Consider the following 18,036-nt stretch of genomic DNA (forward strand, 5'->3'; position numbering starts at 1 on the left):
TTTCCTTCAGAATGGAGAGGTTTGATCTTCTTGCAGTCCATGGGACTCTCAAGAGTCTCCTCCAGCACCAACGAACCAGTTACTCTCTGGTAAAACACTGTAAACTTGTGTGTTTTTTTGGTTCACTTTTAACAACTGACTGGTGTTAAAAACAAGTTTATTTTACAAACATTAACAAGTTTATGGTTTCTCAGATAATACAGTCATACCTCGGGTTGAAGTAGCTTCAAGTTAAGTATTTTCGGTTTGCACTCCGTGGTGACCCGGAAGTAATAGAGCGTGTTACTTCTGGGTTTTGCCGCTTGCGCATGCGCAGACACTCAAAATTACATCATGCGCATGCGTGGAAGTGGTGAAATGCAACCAGTGCACACGTAGACACATCTTGCGTTTACTTCAGGATGCGAACGGGGCTCCGGAACGGATCCTGTTCATATCCAGAGGTACCACTGTATTCCTGTCACTATCTTAACTTTAGTTTCTTTACCGGCCTATACCTTCCTAATACCTTGTGACTGATTATCTCAGCTGACTCCTCTTAACAAATTCTCTCACTCTCTCCCACCAGACTAGCCCAACCCACAGACTTTTCTTATCTGTCTCTTCTAACTCCAGACTGACTTCTCAACAACTCTAACTCTCTAAAAAAAACACACCTCTGTGCTTAAACCTTATACACAGTTAACTCTGCCCCCTGGGTTCCCATTGGTTAGTCATTTTACAATTAGTTAACTCTTTCCCTATGAACCCAGTATGATGTCACACATAGGAGGGCAAAAGCCACATGGGTCTTTGGGGGTAGCAGGTTTGTTGCACAAGACCTCTCAGTCCACTATAATTGCTCCAGCTGAATTTGCAGGTATGCGGTTGTATCCCATCTGCAAATAGTAATATCCTGGAAGCACGCAAAGCAGAGCAATAGGGCACACATGCATGCACACACAAACACGGAACAAAATAGAAAAAGGAACAAAAATGGTCTCATCTGAGTACAAGCATCTGGCAATAGCCGAAAACAGCCAGGGTGACAATGGGAGCACAAGGACGAAATAAGTCCTTGCCAACACCCAGCTATCCTTGGGCAGGCTGGTGGGGTTAATGTGAGATTTCAAGCCCTGCAATATTTGTTGCTTTGTTGTAAATGGAGTAATAATTCCATCTGGGATGGTTTTACGATTCAGCAAAGGCCACTCGGGGGCTAGGATGATTCCCACTCGCGCCTTCTGCAGACGCCACCAGCAAACGACACACTACATGCACATTAAATCAAGACTGATGCTCAGCAGTGCAGACAAAACCCTGAGAAAAAGAGTGCACACAGCTCAGTCTCATTCTTCCTCTCCGTTTCTTCTTCGCTCTGTGTATCCTTTTCCACTTACTCAAACACAAACCCCACCTCTTCCTCCTGCTGTTCCCCCAAACCGGCTTGTGAATTCCTGCAGGACTTCACCTTTCTTGCGGTTTCTTGAGGACTATCAGAAAAGCATCCTCTTGCACTTTTTCTCTTCGGCTTCCTCTCCCCCCCCCCCTCCATTTGGTCCAATACCTGTGGCGTTTCAAAGCTTTAACAGCAACAACAAAACTATTAGCAGAGAAAAGCTTAAACACTGACTGTACTGCCAGGGATTCTTAGACGCTCTCCCTAGAGCCCTATGTAGAAATCACGGTTCGCTTGCCCCCATGTACTGCAAGGTATTATATGAGCTGGGAAATAGAATCGTTGCTTTTCAAAGGTACAGGAGAGCTTGGCAAGATAAGGGGAAGATATTGGCCTAAGATTCTTCAGGGCCAAATCCATGAATCCATTTGAGTGTGGGGCTAGAAGCTCACATTCCAGAGCTTGTCATTCACTCTGTATGGCCAGTCTACTACTACTACTATTATTATTAATAACCCGCCCATCTGGCTGGGTTGCCCCAGCCATTCTGGGCGGCTCCCACAGAATATTAAAAACACGATAAAACATCAAACATTAAAAACTTCCCTAAACAGGGCTGCCTTCAGATGTCTTCTAAAAGTCAGATAGTTGTTTAATTCCTTGACATCTGATGGGAGGGTGTTCCACAGGGTGGGCGCCACTACCAAAAAGGCCCTCTGTCTGGTTCCCTGTAACCTCACTTCTTGCAGCGAGGGAACCAGCAGAAGGCCCTCAGAGCTGGAGCTCAGGGTCCGGGCTGAACGATGGGGGTGGAGACGCTCCTTCAGGTATACTGGGCTGAGGCCGTTTAGGGCTTTAAAGGTCAGCACCAACACTTTGAATGTGCACATGTGTTGGGGGAGAGTGCATGGCCAGAATCAGCACCTGCCATCTTTCGATAGCTCCCAGGGCCTTGCATGGCATCTCTCTTTAATTCTCCCCTCCCCACCTGCATACCCTCCAACATTTTTCCAATGAAAATAGAGACGTCCTAAGGAAAAGCAGAGGGACGCGGGTGGCGCTGTGGGTTAAACCACAGAGCCTAGGACTTGCCGATCAGAAGGTCAGCGGTTTGAATCCCCACAATGGGATGAGTTCCCGTTGCTCAGTCCCTGCTCCTGCCAACCTAGCAGTTCGAAAGCACGTCAAAGTGCAAGTAGATAAATAGGTACCGCTCTGGCGGGAAGGTAAACGCCGTTTCCGTGCGCTGCTCTGGTTTGCCAGAATTGGCTTAGTCATGCTGGCCACATGACCCGGAAGCTGTACGCCGGCTCCCTTGGCCAATAAAGCGAGATGAGAGCCGCAACTCCAGAGTCAACCACGACTGGACCTAATGGTCAGGGGTCCCTTTACCTTTAAGGAAAAGCAGGACATTGTGGGATCAAATCAGAAACCAGGATGGCTTCTGTAAGATTGGGACTGTCGCTGGAAAATAGGGATTCTTGGAGGGTCTGCACCCGGCTCACTACTCCAAGCAGCAGTAGACAGCTGTCACAATGCCTAGATGTTTGAAGCTAGATTGCATGCAATGGTATTTAGTATAATGGCAAGCAATACAATAATACTTAATTATCTTTAATAGTTGACACGCAATGAGATTAGTCCCTGACTGGCTGTGATGCAACGACAGGGAAAGTGGCTACATGCTTCGTTGGAACACATTGGCAAAACATGTCTTATTAGATCCTCCGGCCGACTCCCGTTTTTAATTGGCTTTGATTAACCATATGTGCCAGGCCTCTGTGTTTTGTTCTCATTCGGGACTTTTCCAGACAATTGCTTTAATTCGCAAGACAGAAAGAAAAGGGGGGAAAGAAAGTGTAGTTTGAAGTGATGCAATTGCTGTTGCCTGAGATCACAGAATCATCAAACTGTAGTGTTGGAAAGGATCCTGTGGGTCATCTAGTCCAACCCGCTGCAATGCAGGAATCTTTTGCCCAATGTGGGGCTTGAACCCACAAACCTGAGATTAAGAGACTCATGCTCTGCCAACTGAGCTAATGTGGATGACTCCCAAACAAGGACAACCTTAAGGCATAGCTGTCACCTTCCCTTTTCTTGCGAGGAATCCTATTCTGAATAAGGGAATTTCCCTTTTAAGAAGCGAAACGTTGACAGCTAGGCCTCCACCTGCTACGCAGGCTGAGACCCTACCTGCCCGCGGACTGTCTCGCCAGAGTGGTGCATGCTCTAGTTATCTCCCGCTTGGACTACTGCAATGCACTCTACATGGAGCTACCTTTGAAGGTGACCCGGAAACTACAACTAATCCAGAATGCGGCAGCTAGACTGGTGACTGGGAGTGGCCGCCGGGACCACATAACACCGGTCCTGAGAGATCTGCATTGGCTCCCAGTACGTTTCCGAGCACAATTCAAAATGTTGGTGCTGACCTTTAAAGCCCTAAACGGCCTCGGTCCTGTATACCTTGAAGGAGCATCTCCACCCCCATCATTCAGCCTGGACACTGAGATCCAGTGCCAAGGGCCTTCTGGCGGTTCCCTCATTGCGAGAAGTGAGGTTACAGGGAACCAGACAGAGGGCCTTCTCAGTAGTGGCGCCCACCCTGTGGAACACCCTCCCTTCAGATGTGAAGGAAATAAGCAGCTATCCTATCTTTAAAGGACATCTGAAGGCAGCCCTGTTTAGGGAAGTTTTTAATATTTACTGCTGTATTGTTTTTAATACTTGATTGGGAGCCGCCCAGAGTGGCTGCGGAAACTCAGCCAGATGGCGGGGTATAAATAAGTTATTATTATTATTATTATTGAGGTGTCAAAACAGGCTGTTCTCCTGCTGAAGCAAATCTACCCTCACTACCCAGGGCACTGACCTGGTGGTTTGTGCAAGCCTAACTCTAACCAGGGGGCAGCAGGAAGGGCTCTTTCCTCCTCCTCCTCCTCTTCTTCCTCCTCCTCTCCTTCTCCTCCTCCATTTTAAAGAGGTGGTTACCTGTTTACCTGGTAAAGTCCAGGGGAAACAAATGAGATTTGAGATGATGAATAATAAGCAGTTATGGCTTGCATGCATGCATGGAACTGGTCCATTGAATTAATTCTGCATCTGCCACTACCCACCTACAGGTTGGCTGGCAAAGGGGGGGGGGGGGAAACGCATCTGTTCCTTAGCCAAGGATAGATATGTACCAATTTACACTTAAAACGTGCATGACCTATCCCTGCTCCAGGAAAAATAAAAACTGCAACAGTGGCTGGATCTGACACAGGATTGTTCCAGATGTTGACTGAACCACAATAAAGGGGTTCCCCCTCCTCTTTTTGAGGGGAGCAGGCTCAGTACAGATAAAATAACTGCACAACTTCACCACCCATCCACTCACACGGACGCTGCGGTCCTGGCATGTTACTGGCCAAGCATGAAACCAGCAAAAGGGATTTGCCTCTTCCCGCAGAGCACTCGAATGATTATAAACATCGGCACGGAATCAAGTCAAAACTGGCTCTTAAAAAAAGAGGAAAACCTTCCTAGATCTGTGGGGATTAGCGCAGGCTGGGATGCTCGCTTGGCTGCGCTGGGCCTGTCGCTGCGGTCCTCGGTCGGGTGGCTGCCTGGCTAAGCAGCATTGGGGCTCATTAACACAGGATTTTCCTCACCTCTGCCTAAGCACAAGCCTTTCTAATAGCCCCTTGGGTTAAGCTTCCAGACATCCAATAAAGCGCTTCTCACTTGCGGCTCAGAAGAAGCGGGTACCGTCCTCTGTCTGGAAGAGAAATAGCTCAGCTGGAAGAGTCACCCAGCACTGAGCCCTTCTTGATCTACAAAGGTGGTCACAGTAGGCTGTTGTGGAAAACAAAGACTCCTATTGTTGTTGTTTTCTATAATTCTTATTAAATTTTCTGTTTTCCATTTTGGAATATTCATTTAAACAACCTAAAAATATCAATGACTTCCCTTCTTCCCTTTCCGTGGTTCATTTTGCATACTATAAATCCCTGCGTGTTTTCTATAAACTAAACCATTCAGTATTCCATGATTACATCCATCAAAAACTTATTTACACTGTTGAATTTACCTTAATGCTGCCAGCGTTTTTGAATGGACACAATTTCCATAGTCAATAAACATTTTTCAATCTTCTTTAAATGTATGTTCTTCTTGTTCTCTTATTCTATATGTTAGGTCTGTAAGCTGCGTCTCATGGACTCATTTTCCATTTTGGGGCTAACTAAACTTGAGCCGCATTAGTGGCATACATAAATAACCTTTTCTGACATCTGGAAATTTCTGTTTGAATTATCCCCAACAAAAAGGACTCTGGTTTTGTGTGTGTGTGTTTTTGAAAAATGCTTTTAAACATTCTTTTTCAATTCATTATGAATTATTTCCCAATACTCTTTTACCCTTTTACAGGTCTACCACACATGATAGAACGTACCATCAGTTTCATTGCATATCCAGCACTTATCTGATTCAGTCTTATCCATCTTAACAAGTCTACTCAGAGTTAGATAGAATCTGCAAATCATTTTCAGGTTGTTCTCCTTCGAGGAATAACATGCTGTAAACTTCAGATCGCTCTTCCAAAGCTTTTCCCAGAAATTAAAATCTATATTATATCCCATATCTATTGCCCAGTGTGTCATAGAGGCACAAAGACTCTTATTGTACAACACCTCGAAGAATAATTGCATACCCTCCAAGCGTCCCGATTTTGCAGGGACAGTCCCAGAATTACAAAAGCCACCCTGGCTTCTGATTTGATCCCAGAATGTCCCCATTTCCCCTGCCAGTGCTGTTCCTGCCGAGCTCGGGGAGGAGGCTGAACTGGCGCTTGTGTTCCAAAGTTGTTAAATTGTGGGTGAACATATCAGACGACACAGCGATTCTTCAAACAGCTCTTGTTTATTCACAGGCCAGAACTGAACTGAACTGAAGGCTTCAGCCAGCCTGCTTATATAGAGCTCCACTACAACGCAACAGTAACCACTTTCTGTAACTATCCAATCACTGAACGTCACTTTCAATCCCTTATTTGCATATGTGGACCTGAGTGAAAACTATCTACAGTATCCCCCTGCTGGCCCAGGGTGAGAACTTCAGTACATAACACAAGTGGTGGTGGCAATGGAGCATCTCGTTGCCTCCCCATGGCTTCTCCATGGCCGCTGCTGCCAACCTCCCTGCTAAGCAAATCAGTCTCTTAAGCCAAGAAATAGTATTCTCTATGAAACTGAATATCAATATACGTATCAAGACTTTGAGATTAGACCACAGAAGAAGCCCGGAACACTACCTTGGGAGTCTGCTACCTGCAAGCCCCAGTAAAAGGGCCCTATCAGGGGCAAACAGCGGCCTCTTGATTTATTGGACTGCCAGGGCGAAACAGGTGCAAAACGCTGGCACCTTGTCTCACTAGCATCTCTCGGTATTGTGAACAACACCGAACTTACCTTTTGTTGGTTTCTTCATGAACTTACCTAAAAAGATAAAGAAAACAAAAGACTGAGTTAAGCACTTGAAAAATCCATTGAAATCAGGCGTTGTAAGTTCATCTTAGGTTGGGTGGTTCACAAGTCTCTGTGGCTTTGCATAAGGTTTTGTATTTTTCTCAGAAGATTGATAAAGAATGTATAATCATTTTGGTAATTATTGTGTGTATATTAGTTGCCAACGTGTTGCATGAGTCGTACTACAAACTCCCTGCTTTGGCAGCTCATAGCAGCTGTTGGAGAGCAGGTGAGGAGGAGGAGAGGATTCTACTGCCAAGGCCCAGCCTTGTGTGATGCACTGGCTCTGAGGTGGCAGGCAGAGGGCAGGAAGAAAGGGAGAATAAAATGAAATAAAATCAGGATTGAGGGGTTTTCTCAGGAGGGTGGAGGGCATGTGTGCTGTTTCCTGTTGGCAAAGTGGCATTGGCACTCACTCACTCTTCTCCTGGTAGGAACTGTTCTGCAGGGGTGGGGTTGTTATAAGAATTTTAAGGTCTTAAGGTAAAGGTAAAGGGACCCCTGACCATTAGGTCCAGTCGTGACTGACTTTGGGGTTGAGGCGCTCATCTTGTTTTATTGGCCGAGGGAGCCGGCGTACAGCTTCCGGGTCATGTGGCCAGCATGACTAAGCCGCTTCTGGCAAACCAGAGCAGCGCACGGAAACACCGTTTACCTTCCCGCCTGAGCGGTACCTATTTATCTACTTGCACTTTGACGTGCTTTCGAACTGCCAGGTTGGCAGGAGCAGGGACCGAGCAACGGGAACTCACTCCGTCGCAGGGATTCAAACCGCCGACCTTCTAATCAGCAAGTCCTAGGCTCTGTGGTTTAACCCACAGCACCACCTGTGTCCCTTTAAGGTCTTAGATATGCAATAAATGTACCAAGTAAACATGTACATAAATATATGAACGACATGTCTGAAACCCCACAGGAAAAAAGTCCTGAACAAATTGACCTCAAATATTTCTCTGCAAAGTCAAAGTGGGAAACCTCCCCGTTGTCTCTTTACTCACAAATCCTCTCTTAAGGGCACATTTAAGATATGAATAGGGTGTGAGCCTGTGACCTGGCTCAGGAACTAAGTATTTATCATTACAAAAGACTGGCCAGGCTCCCCAGGCAATCCAATCAAGTGACCATTAAAGAGGTAACCTACCAGACAGGAGATAAACAACAACAGGAGATAAACAACACACTCAAATTTCTGTTGTAGACCGCCCTTTCTGTGAGGTAGGTATGATGTGTCTGGGGGGTGGTCTTGAGCTACGCCTCTTCTGTGATGTATATATGATGTTTCTGGGGGTGGTCTTGAACTCCGGGGCAGGCATTTTAAAATGTCTATATTATGGTGGGCACACCTTTGTTCAAGGTCCTCCTCCTTCTCCTGCGTGTGTGTGTAGGGGGCACCCTGTTGCAACAACAATAAAGATCAGGCTTGCTAGCTGCTTTGCTTCTCAGTATTCTCTGGTTGGCCTCTGTTATTTTCTCCGACTGATGGAGAACCTGCAAAGGACTCTACAAGAGCTCTTGTGTACCCCCATAAGGGAATAAGGGCAGAGTTCCATTTATTACAGGGTGGGGAATGGGGGGTCGAGGAGGGTCAGTTGGATGGGGCGTGAGAAACATCCCTATTTTCGGCTGAGGAATGTCGCAGGGTATGGGACTGTCTCATGGCAGAGGCAGGGAACTTGTGGCCTTCCAGGCGCTCCCGGACTGCAACGCCCATCATCCCCGACTACTGGCTATGTTAGCTGAGGCTGATGGGAGTTTGGCGTCCAACAACATATGAGATGAGATATACCGTATTTTTCGCTCTATAAGACGCACCAGACCACAAGACGCACCTAGTTTTTGGAGGAGGAAAACAAGAAAAAAAATATTCTGAATCTCAGAAGCCAGAACAGCAAGAGGGATCGCTGCGCAGTGAAGCAACAATCCCTCTTGCTGTTCTGGCTCCTGGGATAGCTGCACAGCCTGCATTCGCTGCATAAGACACACAGACATTTCCCCTTACTTTTTAGGAGGGAAAAAGTGAGTCTTATAGAGCAAAAAATACGGTATATTTTAAACTCAACGATCTGATTTTTTAAAAAAAGAGCTCATGCTCCACCTTAAGAGAAAATCTAGAAAAAAAACCGTATACCGGTGGTATATTACCCCGGTCAAATTGGCCAAAATGTATAAATTGAATAATAAAGCCTGCTGGAAATGCAAATCCAAAGAGGGGGATCTCTATCACATGTGGTGGGAGTGCGAAAAGATGAAAAAAAATTGGGATTCAATATATAATGAATTAAAAAAACTTCTCAAGTATACGTTTCCTAAAAACCCCGAAATCTTTTTATTAGGGATAATAGGGAAGGAAGTAAAAAAGGAACATAATAAATTATTTCAATATGCTACTGCAGCAGCGAGAATACTCGTGGCTCAAAAATGGAAACTACAGGAGACTCCCATGGTAATGGAATGGCAGGCCAATTTTATTGAATATGCAGAATTAGCTAAAATGACATACAGAGACCAAAAGGGGACAACGTTTGATGAAGAATGGGGTAAATTATTGGCATATATAAGAACAAACTGTAGAAGCTTAAAAACGATGGCAGGGTTAACATAATTCCTGTGATGGGCATAGAATGGGAATAAGAATCTACAGGAGGGGATATATCTCAAGAAAACCGAAGCAGGGAAGGAAGGAAGTCGAGGCGTGAGGACACGGAGTGTAAATATGATGATTTAAAATGTTGATTGTAAAAGAAAAGAAAGAGATCATGATGTTGGTGCCCATACAGCCAGTTGGCATGGCAGAAGTCTTGAAGGCACAGGTGGAAGCAGGGATAAAAACAAACTAAGGGACCCGAGCTTCTACAGGGAAAGAAAGTGGAAGGAAAGGACAGCCAGCAGGTCGTAGAGTAACACACAACAAGATTGCTATAAAGAGTGCAATTTCCCACTCTAATTCCCAATGGGGGATGATAGCTAGATTCCCATGCCCAAAGATGCCTCAATCTGGGGTGAAGAAGTGAGGTCTGATCTCTCAGACACTACAAATCTCATTAAAACCATTACACAAAGCAGCGCAAATAAGCCTCTGATTATCTTTTTTGCATCCTGTAGCTAACTCCCCGGAGATAACGAGCCAAGATGCTTCCTCCAGGCCATATAATAATCACCCCAATTACTCCTGAGCAGTGGCTATTAAACTCACCGCAAGGCACAGATAATTAAACAGGTGCCCACATGCAGCTGGGAATGACCAGATTTATTACTCGGCTGGCCTAGAGGCAGGGGAAATGGTCCGGGCCGGTGAAAAATGTGCTTCGGGGCACCTCTCCATAACACAGCTGATTTTCTTCCTCGCAGTTTGGCCACTAGACCGGCTGCTCCGATTACCACTTTGGTTTGCTTATTTGATTACGAGTGAATACCCGGTCAAGAAATTCACAGAGACATAAAGTAAAGGTAAAGGTACCCCTGCCCGTACGGGCCAGTCTTGACAGACTCTAGGGTTGTGCGCTCATCTCACTCTATAGGCCGGGAGCCAGCGCTGTCCGGAGACACTTCCGGGTCACGTGGCCAGCGTGACAAGCTGCATCTGGTGAGCCAGCGCAGCACACGGAACGCCGTTTACCTTCCCGCTAGTAAGCAGTCCCTATTTATCTACTTGCACTTGGGGGTGCTTTCGAACTGCTAGGTTGGCAGGCGCTGGGACTGAGCGACGGGAGCGCACCCCACCGCGGGGATTCAAACCGCCGACCTTTCGACCTTTCGGCAAGTCCTAGGCACTGAGGCTTTTACCAACAACACCACCCGCGTCCCTTCACAGAGACATAGTACAGGACAAAGAGAAGGAGATTCCCTCTCTCCTTTCCCATCACTTCCAGGTTCTGTGAGAAACCCCACAGCAGCTTCCTTGTTTGACCTGGATACTCGAACCCCACTTAGGACAATGCCGTTATCCAAGAGGCTGGCTTCTCTAGCCTCTCTCTATAAAGATTGAAATTTTAAAAAGGACAGTAAGAAACTTTTCCTTGTCTTTATACTTTCCTAGGCAACCAGCCTGGACCCAGTGGCAGCATCCTGGCAGAGGGTATGTCCTTAATCCCAACTTGTTTTATTTTATTCTCTGGTAGATTTACAAAAAGAAAACCACACGCCGATACAGTGGTACCTCGGGTTACAGACACTTCAGGTTACAAACTCTGCTAACCCAGAAATAGTACCTTGGGTTAAGAACTTTGCTTCAGGATGAGAACAGAAATCCCACGGCAGTGGTGGCGCGAGGTCCCATTAGCGAAAGTGGTGCTTCAGGTTGAGAACAGTTTCAGGTTAAGAACGGACCTCCAGAATGAATTAAGTTCTTAACCCAAGGTACCACTGTAAATCAATTTTAGAAAGGGGCAAGATTAGATGCAGATGCACAAAGCATTTTTTCTTTTTCTTTTCTTTTTTTAAAACAGAGTCTCTTTGCACTCCACTCTGCTTCCTCCTTTCTTCCCACCCAGGGTGGCCCTGCCCTCTGCCTGCCCCTCACAGGCAGCCCGTCGAGCGGGGCTGGGCCTCGGTCTTGCCAGCAGCCAGTGGCGTAGCGTGGGGGGTGCAGGGGGGCCCGGCCGCACCGGGCGCAACATCGGGGGGGGGGGCGCTCGCACTCGCAGCTCTCTGCCCCTACCTGGCTCACTCACTCTCTCTCACTGCAGTGCTGGCTGTGCGAATCCGATCCGAGCCGCCGGGTCGCCGCCCACTGTGGAGGGGAGGGTGCCAGGCGTGCGGTGCGGTGCGGAGAGAGAGTGAGGGACTATCTGGGAGAGGGACAGTGCAGTGGGGGGGGGGCGCAAATTACTTGCCTTGCCCCGGGTGCTGACAACCCACGCTACGCCACTGCCAGCAGCCACCTTTCCTCCTCCTGGTCTGTTCTCCAGCAGCCAACACAAGCTGCTCAAGGAAGCAGGTTGGCAACAGCAGCCATGGAGAGTCAACAGGATGCTCCCTCCCTGAGTTCGGTGGCAGCAGCACTGGCGGGGGAAATAGGAACATTCCGGGACCAAATCGGAAACCAGGATGGCTTTCACAATTCCAGGACTGTCCCTGGAAAATCAGGACAGTTGGTGGATATGTGTCAGGGTACTGCCATCGAAAGGGGGGAGGGAGGCAGAAGCGTACAGGGAGCTTCCGACTTTGTTGGGGACTGGTGAGAGCAAAGCCTCTGGAGAAAGGGAGGGGGAAAGGAGGGGCGAAGGGAGGCAAAGGCTCACAGAGGTTACTGCGAGCCCAGTGGCGTAGTGTTGGGGGTGCAGGGGGGGCTGGCCGCACCGGGCGCAACATCTGGGGGTTAGGTTTAGGGGGCGCAAATCCACGGGTTAGGTGGCGCAAATCCACGGGTTAGGGGGCGCAAATTACTTGCCTTGCCCCGGGTGCTGACAACCCACGCTACGCCACTGTGCGAGCCCGAGCACCGCTCCCAGGCAGGCTGATAGGGAAACAGACATGCAGCTTCCGTCACCTAGTTTTCGCAAGGGAGTCAAACGTAAGGAAAGGAGGAGGAGACTGGGGATGTCGAAGTTCTTATGCTGCGGGAGACGGGGACAGGAAGAACCCACTCTCGGAATCTGCGAGTGACTGACACAGTCATGAACTTTGGAACACTGAACTGTACATAAAGGTAAAGGTAAAGGGACCCCTGACCGTTAGGGCCATTAGGTGGGGTTGCGGCGCTCACTATGAAACTATACACTATGAAAGTCCCCCAACTTTGATGTCAGAAAGTGTGGAGGAATTAAAGAACCTCTTAATGAAGGTGAAAGAGGAGAGCGCAAAATATGCTCTGAAGCTCAACATCAAAAAAATGAAGATCATGGCCACTGGTCCCATCACCTCCTGGCAAATAGAAGGGGAAGAAATGGAGGCAGTGAGAGATTTTACTTTCTTGGGCTCCATGATCACTGCAGATGGTGACAGCAGCCACAAAATTAAAAGACACCTGCTTCTTGGGAAAAAAGCAATGACAAACCTAGACAGCATCTTAAAAAGCAGAGACATCACCATGCCAACAAAGGTCCGTATAGTTAAAGCTATGGTTTTCCCAGTAGTGATGTACGGAAGTGAGAGCTGGACCATAAAGAAGGCTGATCACCAAAGAATTGATGCTTTTGAATTATGGTGCTGGAGGAGACTCTTGAGAGTCCCATGGCCCTGAGTGCTCACTGGAAGGACAGATCCGGAAGCTTAGGCTCCAATACTTTGGCCACCTCATGAGAAGAGAAGACTCCCTGGAAAAGACCCTGATGTTGGGAAAGATGGAGGGCACAAGGAGAAGGGGACGACAGAGGGCAAGATGGTTGGACAGTGTTCTCGAAGCTACAAACATGAGTCTGACCAAACTGCGGGACGCAGTGGAAGACAGGAGTGCCTGGCGTGCTGTGGTCCATGGGGTCATGAAGAGTCAGACACGACTAAATGACTAAACAACAACAACAACAAAGTCCCCACCCCCACCCCACATAAATGATGAAGTGGCAAGATCCAGTCTTTGGCAACAGGATAGCTTGCAAGAATCAAGCTAGATCGAGTCTTCGATTCCTGCAAGAGCTGAACTTCTCTGCAGGTTAATTAGCATAACACAATTATCATAAGTTAAATTAAATTAATTAACAGAAGCAAGAGGAGCTTTGCAGACGTTATCAGAATACAGAAAGACAGGACGAAAAAAGACATCACTTCTTTTTTTAATGAATATGGCAATTTGAAGTATGTTAATGGTTTTGCTTTCAGCATACCTTTAGGAATGGGACAAATGCTAATATTAGAATATCTGACCTAGTTTGATTTTCTTTAACTGCAGGGGTTGAGGAGTTCTAGGTCAAGGGGAGGAGCCTAATGTCACCTCTTTTTCATTTGGCAACTACTGGCAGATATGTCTACTTCTAATCTCGTTAGAAATCAGCCCTGAGTGCTCACTGGAAGGACAGATCCTGAAGCTGAGGCTCCAATACTTTGGCCACCTCATGAGAAGAGAAGACTCACTGGAAAAGACCCTGATGTTGGGAAAGATGGAGGGCACAAGGAGAAGGGGACGACAGAGGACGAGATGGTTAGACAGTGTTCTCGAAGCTACAAACATGAATCTGACCAAACTGCGGGTGGCAGTGGAAGACAGAAGTGCCTGGCGTGCTCTGGTCCATGGGGTCACGAAGAGTCGGACACGACTGAACGACTAAACAACAACAACAACAATCTCGTTAGAGCACCTGAATTCCCCAGAGAAGGTCACTGAGACCAACACAGATTCCACCCAGTGGTGTAGTTAGGAAATTATAGAATCGGACAATGTCTTACGTGTGTGTGTAGTGAAGGTTTCCGTTTTACTCTTTCCCATGACTTCTAAGGTAGGCCAGTAGCTGAAGAGGTTCTCAAATAAGACGCTACCACACTCCCTTAAGTTTCCCCCACCCCCTAGATGGGAATTATTTTTTTCTATGGACCCAAGCCAAATACTTATATGGGGGAGGACAAAGAGAGTGTTTAGTGTACCCCACCCTTCCCAGAGCCCAAGGTAGCTTGCTTGGGGGAAACCACATCAAAATGCAGTATAGTGTTACCTTGGTTCTCAAACGCTTTGGTGCTGAAACAACTTAGAACCTAAACACTGCAAACCCAGTAGTGAGTGTTCCAGTTTGTGAACTTTTTCTGGAAGCTGAACGTGCTCCGTTTTGAGTGTTACGCTTCCATTTTGAGTGCCACACTTCTGTTTTGAGTGTTACACTGAGGTCTGTCTGTGTTTGCTATTTATTTTGCATTTCTGTGGCTTTTTCCCCTGACTGTGTGGAACCCAGTTCAGCTACTGATTGATTGTGCGACTGCAGTACATTGTTTATCGCTTTCATTTTATGGATCAATGGTCTCGTTAGATAGTAAAATTCATGATAAATTGCTGTTTTAGTCTGGAATGGATTAATCCATTTTGCATTACTTTCTATGGGAAAGCGCGCCTTGGTTTTGGAACACTTTGGTTTTGGAACGGACTTCCGGAACGGATTAAGTTTGAGAACCACTGTATTTCGTAAGAAATGGCAGGATAGATACAGGACAGATATGGATTATGTCTAATGTCGTGTGTACATGCTTTCCTTATACTGGATTCACTGGATGCAAAACAACTCACATGTTGAGCAACACAACTCACATGTTGTCCTTGCATGCAGAAAGGATATATTGTCAGTGTGGATAGCTCAGCTGGTGAGAATGTGGTGCTGATAACGCTAAGGTTGCAGGTTCGATTCCTGTGTGGGGCAGCTGAATAGTCCTGCATAGCAGGGGGTTGGACTAGATGATCTACAGGGTCCCTTCCCACTCTACAATTCTATGATTCTATAATCTTGTTAGTGGACAGTTCTTTTTGTGAGGGTTGCATAGGTTAAAGGTGATCATGTGCAGAAACAGTTAAGTGCCAGTACAGTCATACCTTGGGTTACAGCTGCTTCAGGTTGTGTTTTTTGGGGTTGTGGACCACCGAAACCCGGAATTACTGCAACGGGTTACTTCCCAGTTTTGGCAGTCGCACATGCGCGGAAGCGCTAAATCGTGCTTTGCTCATGCGCAGAATCGCCGAATCGCAACCCACACATACACAGAAGCGCAGACATGGGTTGCGAATGCTGCGGGTTGCGAACATGCATCCTGCATGGATCACGTTCGCAACCCAAGCGTCCACTGTACAGTCATACCTGGGGTTGACTGCATGCTTTGCGCATGCGCAGAAACGCTCTATTGCGCTCCACACTTGTGCAGAAACACCGCTCTAGTTGCTGACTTTTCGGGGTGCGAATGGCACCCGGGAATGGAGAGCCAGTGTGGTGTAGTGGTTAAGAATGGTAGTCTTGTAATCTGGGGAACCGGGTTCGCGTCTCCGCTCCTCCACATGCAGCTGCTGGGTGGCCTTGGGCCAGTCACACTTCTTTGAAGTCTCTCAGCCCCACTCACCTCACAGAGTGTTTGTTGTGGGGGAGGAAGGGAAAGGAGAATGTTCAAATCCAATGTTCAAATCCAAACTCTTCTCTTCTTCTTCTTCTTCTTCATCATCATCATCTTCATCGTGTTCACAACTAGAGGTACCACTGTACTGATACAAGAGACCAGAAGAGACTGAAACATAATACTCTGTGTTGCCTCCTGCCCCCAAACTCAGATCCTCCAAATGTCCCCTATTTTCCAGGGACAGTCCTGGATTTACAGAAGCCGTCCTGGTTTCTGATTAGATCCTGGAATGTCCTGCTTTTCCTTAGGACGTCCCTCCTTTCATCAGAGAAATGTTGGAGGGTATGTAGTTATGTGATCCCTGATCCAAGGAGATAAGTAACTGTACAACTTTTAGAAGACATCTGAAGGCAGCCCTGCATAGGGAAGTTTTCTGAATGTTTTATTGTGTTTTCATATATGTTAGAAGCCACCCAGAGTGGCTGGGGCAACCCAGTCAGATGGGCGGGGTATAAGTAATAAAATTGTTGTTGTTGGATAGGATGTCCCTATTTTTGGACGCAGGTGGCGCTGTGGGGGACTTGGGTGGCACTGTGGTCTAAACCACAGAGCCTAGGTCTTGCTGATCAGAAGGTCGGCGGTTCGAGTCCCTGCGACGGGGTGAGCTCCCGTTGCTCCCCCTGCTCCTGCCAACCTAGCAGTTCAAAAGCACGTCAAAGTGCAAGTAGATAAATAGGTACCACTCCGGTGGGAAGGTAAATGGTGTTTCGCCAGAAGCGGCTTAGTCATGCTGGCCACATGACCCGGAAGCTGTACGCTGACAAACGCCGGTTCCCTCAGCCTATAGAGCAAGATGAGCACAGCAACTCCAGAGTCGTCCGCAACTGGACCTAACGGTCAGGGGTCCCTTTACCCTTTATTTTCATTGGAGCGTATGCAAACTGCAACCCTACTGGACGAATTCTTGGCACAGTGCTCCTGCCGTTCTGACAAATGCCAGCATGCTCTGTATACCTAGTGATGTAGCTCAGAAGAGCCTCTAGCTGTTCCTCGCTGTGAGTCCTTAGAATCATAGAATCATAGAGTTGGAAGAGACCACAAGGGCCATCGAGTCCAACCCCCTGCCAAGCAGGAAACACCACCAGAGCACTCCTGACATATGGTTGTCAAGCTTCTGCTTAAAGACATCCAAAGAAGGAGACTCCACCACACTCCTTGGCAGCAAATTCCACTGTCGAACAGCTCTTACTGTCAGGAAGTTCTTCCTAATGTTTAGGTGGAATCTTCTTTCTTGTAGTTTGGATCCATTGCTCCGTGTCCGCTTCTCTGGAGCAGCAGAAAACAACCTTTCTCCCTCCTCTATATGACATCCTTTAATATATTTGAACATGGCTATCATATCACCCCTTAACCTCCTCTTCTCCAGGCTAAACATGCCCAGCTCCCTTAGCCGTTCCTTGTTATCTGCACATCCTCTCTGGCCTCCAGAGTCCCTGCTCTGTGATTTAGACGGCCTTTTTGACTTGCAAATGGGACTCGTTTTCCAAAGCTGAGGCAGGGCCTTCTCTGCCTCCCTCCCTGCGCACGTGGAGAGCAACATCTTCTCGCTGTCGTGTTGCAGCAGCCCCCCCCCCCCGACTTGTGGGTACCAATGTGTCATCTCAGAGCTTCGGGAGAAGCGAGAGAGAATCCAGCCCTCCCGATCCTGGCTCTTACATTAAGCCCTCTAACCTCGGTAGATCTGCCGGCGTCACGCTTCATGGGAGCGGCAGAGTTTTACATCCCCCCAGAGCCATCTTCATTCATTTGTCTCGTAGGTAAAACGAAATCTGGAAATTATTTATAGATCACTTGGGCTTTGACTGAGAGAATCAACCACGGATCAAGCACATTCGATGCTTTAGGTGGTTATGATGAAGTGTCGTACGTTGCGGGCTTTTTCCCCCGGCTGAATGGGCATTGTTTTCACCCTTGTGTTCGCAAACCTCCTGTGGGTGCCCACATTAAGCTTCCCTGCACAAATTCCCAGGAACGGCATCCTATTTAACATTATTACTATGTATGCATGTGTGTATGCATTTTACCCTCTGAGTGCCTCAATTTTCCAAGGACAACCCCAGAATTATGAAAACTGCCTCGGCTTCTGATTTGATAATAGTAGTAGTAGTAGTAGTAGTAGTAGTAGTAGTAATA

At 47.3% G+C, this 18,036-nt stretch overlaps 1 protein-coding gene and 1 long non-coding RNA gene across 2 annotated transcripts in view; one reads left to right on the forward strand and one right to left on the reverse strand.

The window, feature by feature from the left end:
- The window catches only part of AQP6 (aquaporin 6), a 254,615-nt gene that overhangs the window by 51,615 nt on the left and 184,964 nt on the right, over nucleotides 1–18,036 (reverse strand). The window lies entirely within an intron of this gene.
- LOC310671771 overlaps nucleotides 10,920–18,036 on the forward strand; it is a 28,636-nt gene continuing 21,519 nt past the window's right edge. The window contains exon 1 of the long non-coding RNA XR_014508172.1: nucleotides 10,920–10,960. This is a non-coding gene — a long non-coding RNA (uncharacterized lncRNA). The remainder of the gene's footprint in view (nucleotides 10,961–18,036) is intronic.

This window comes from Podarcis tiliguerta (genome assembly GCF_965153285.1).
Source record: "Podarcis tiliguerta genome assembly, chromosome: 2".
Classification (NCBI taxonomy): domain Eukaryota; kingdom Metazoa; phylum Chordata; class Lepidosauria; order Squamata; family Lacertidae; genus Podarcis; species Podarcis tiliguerta.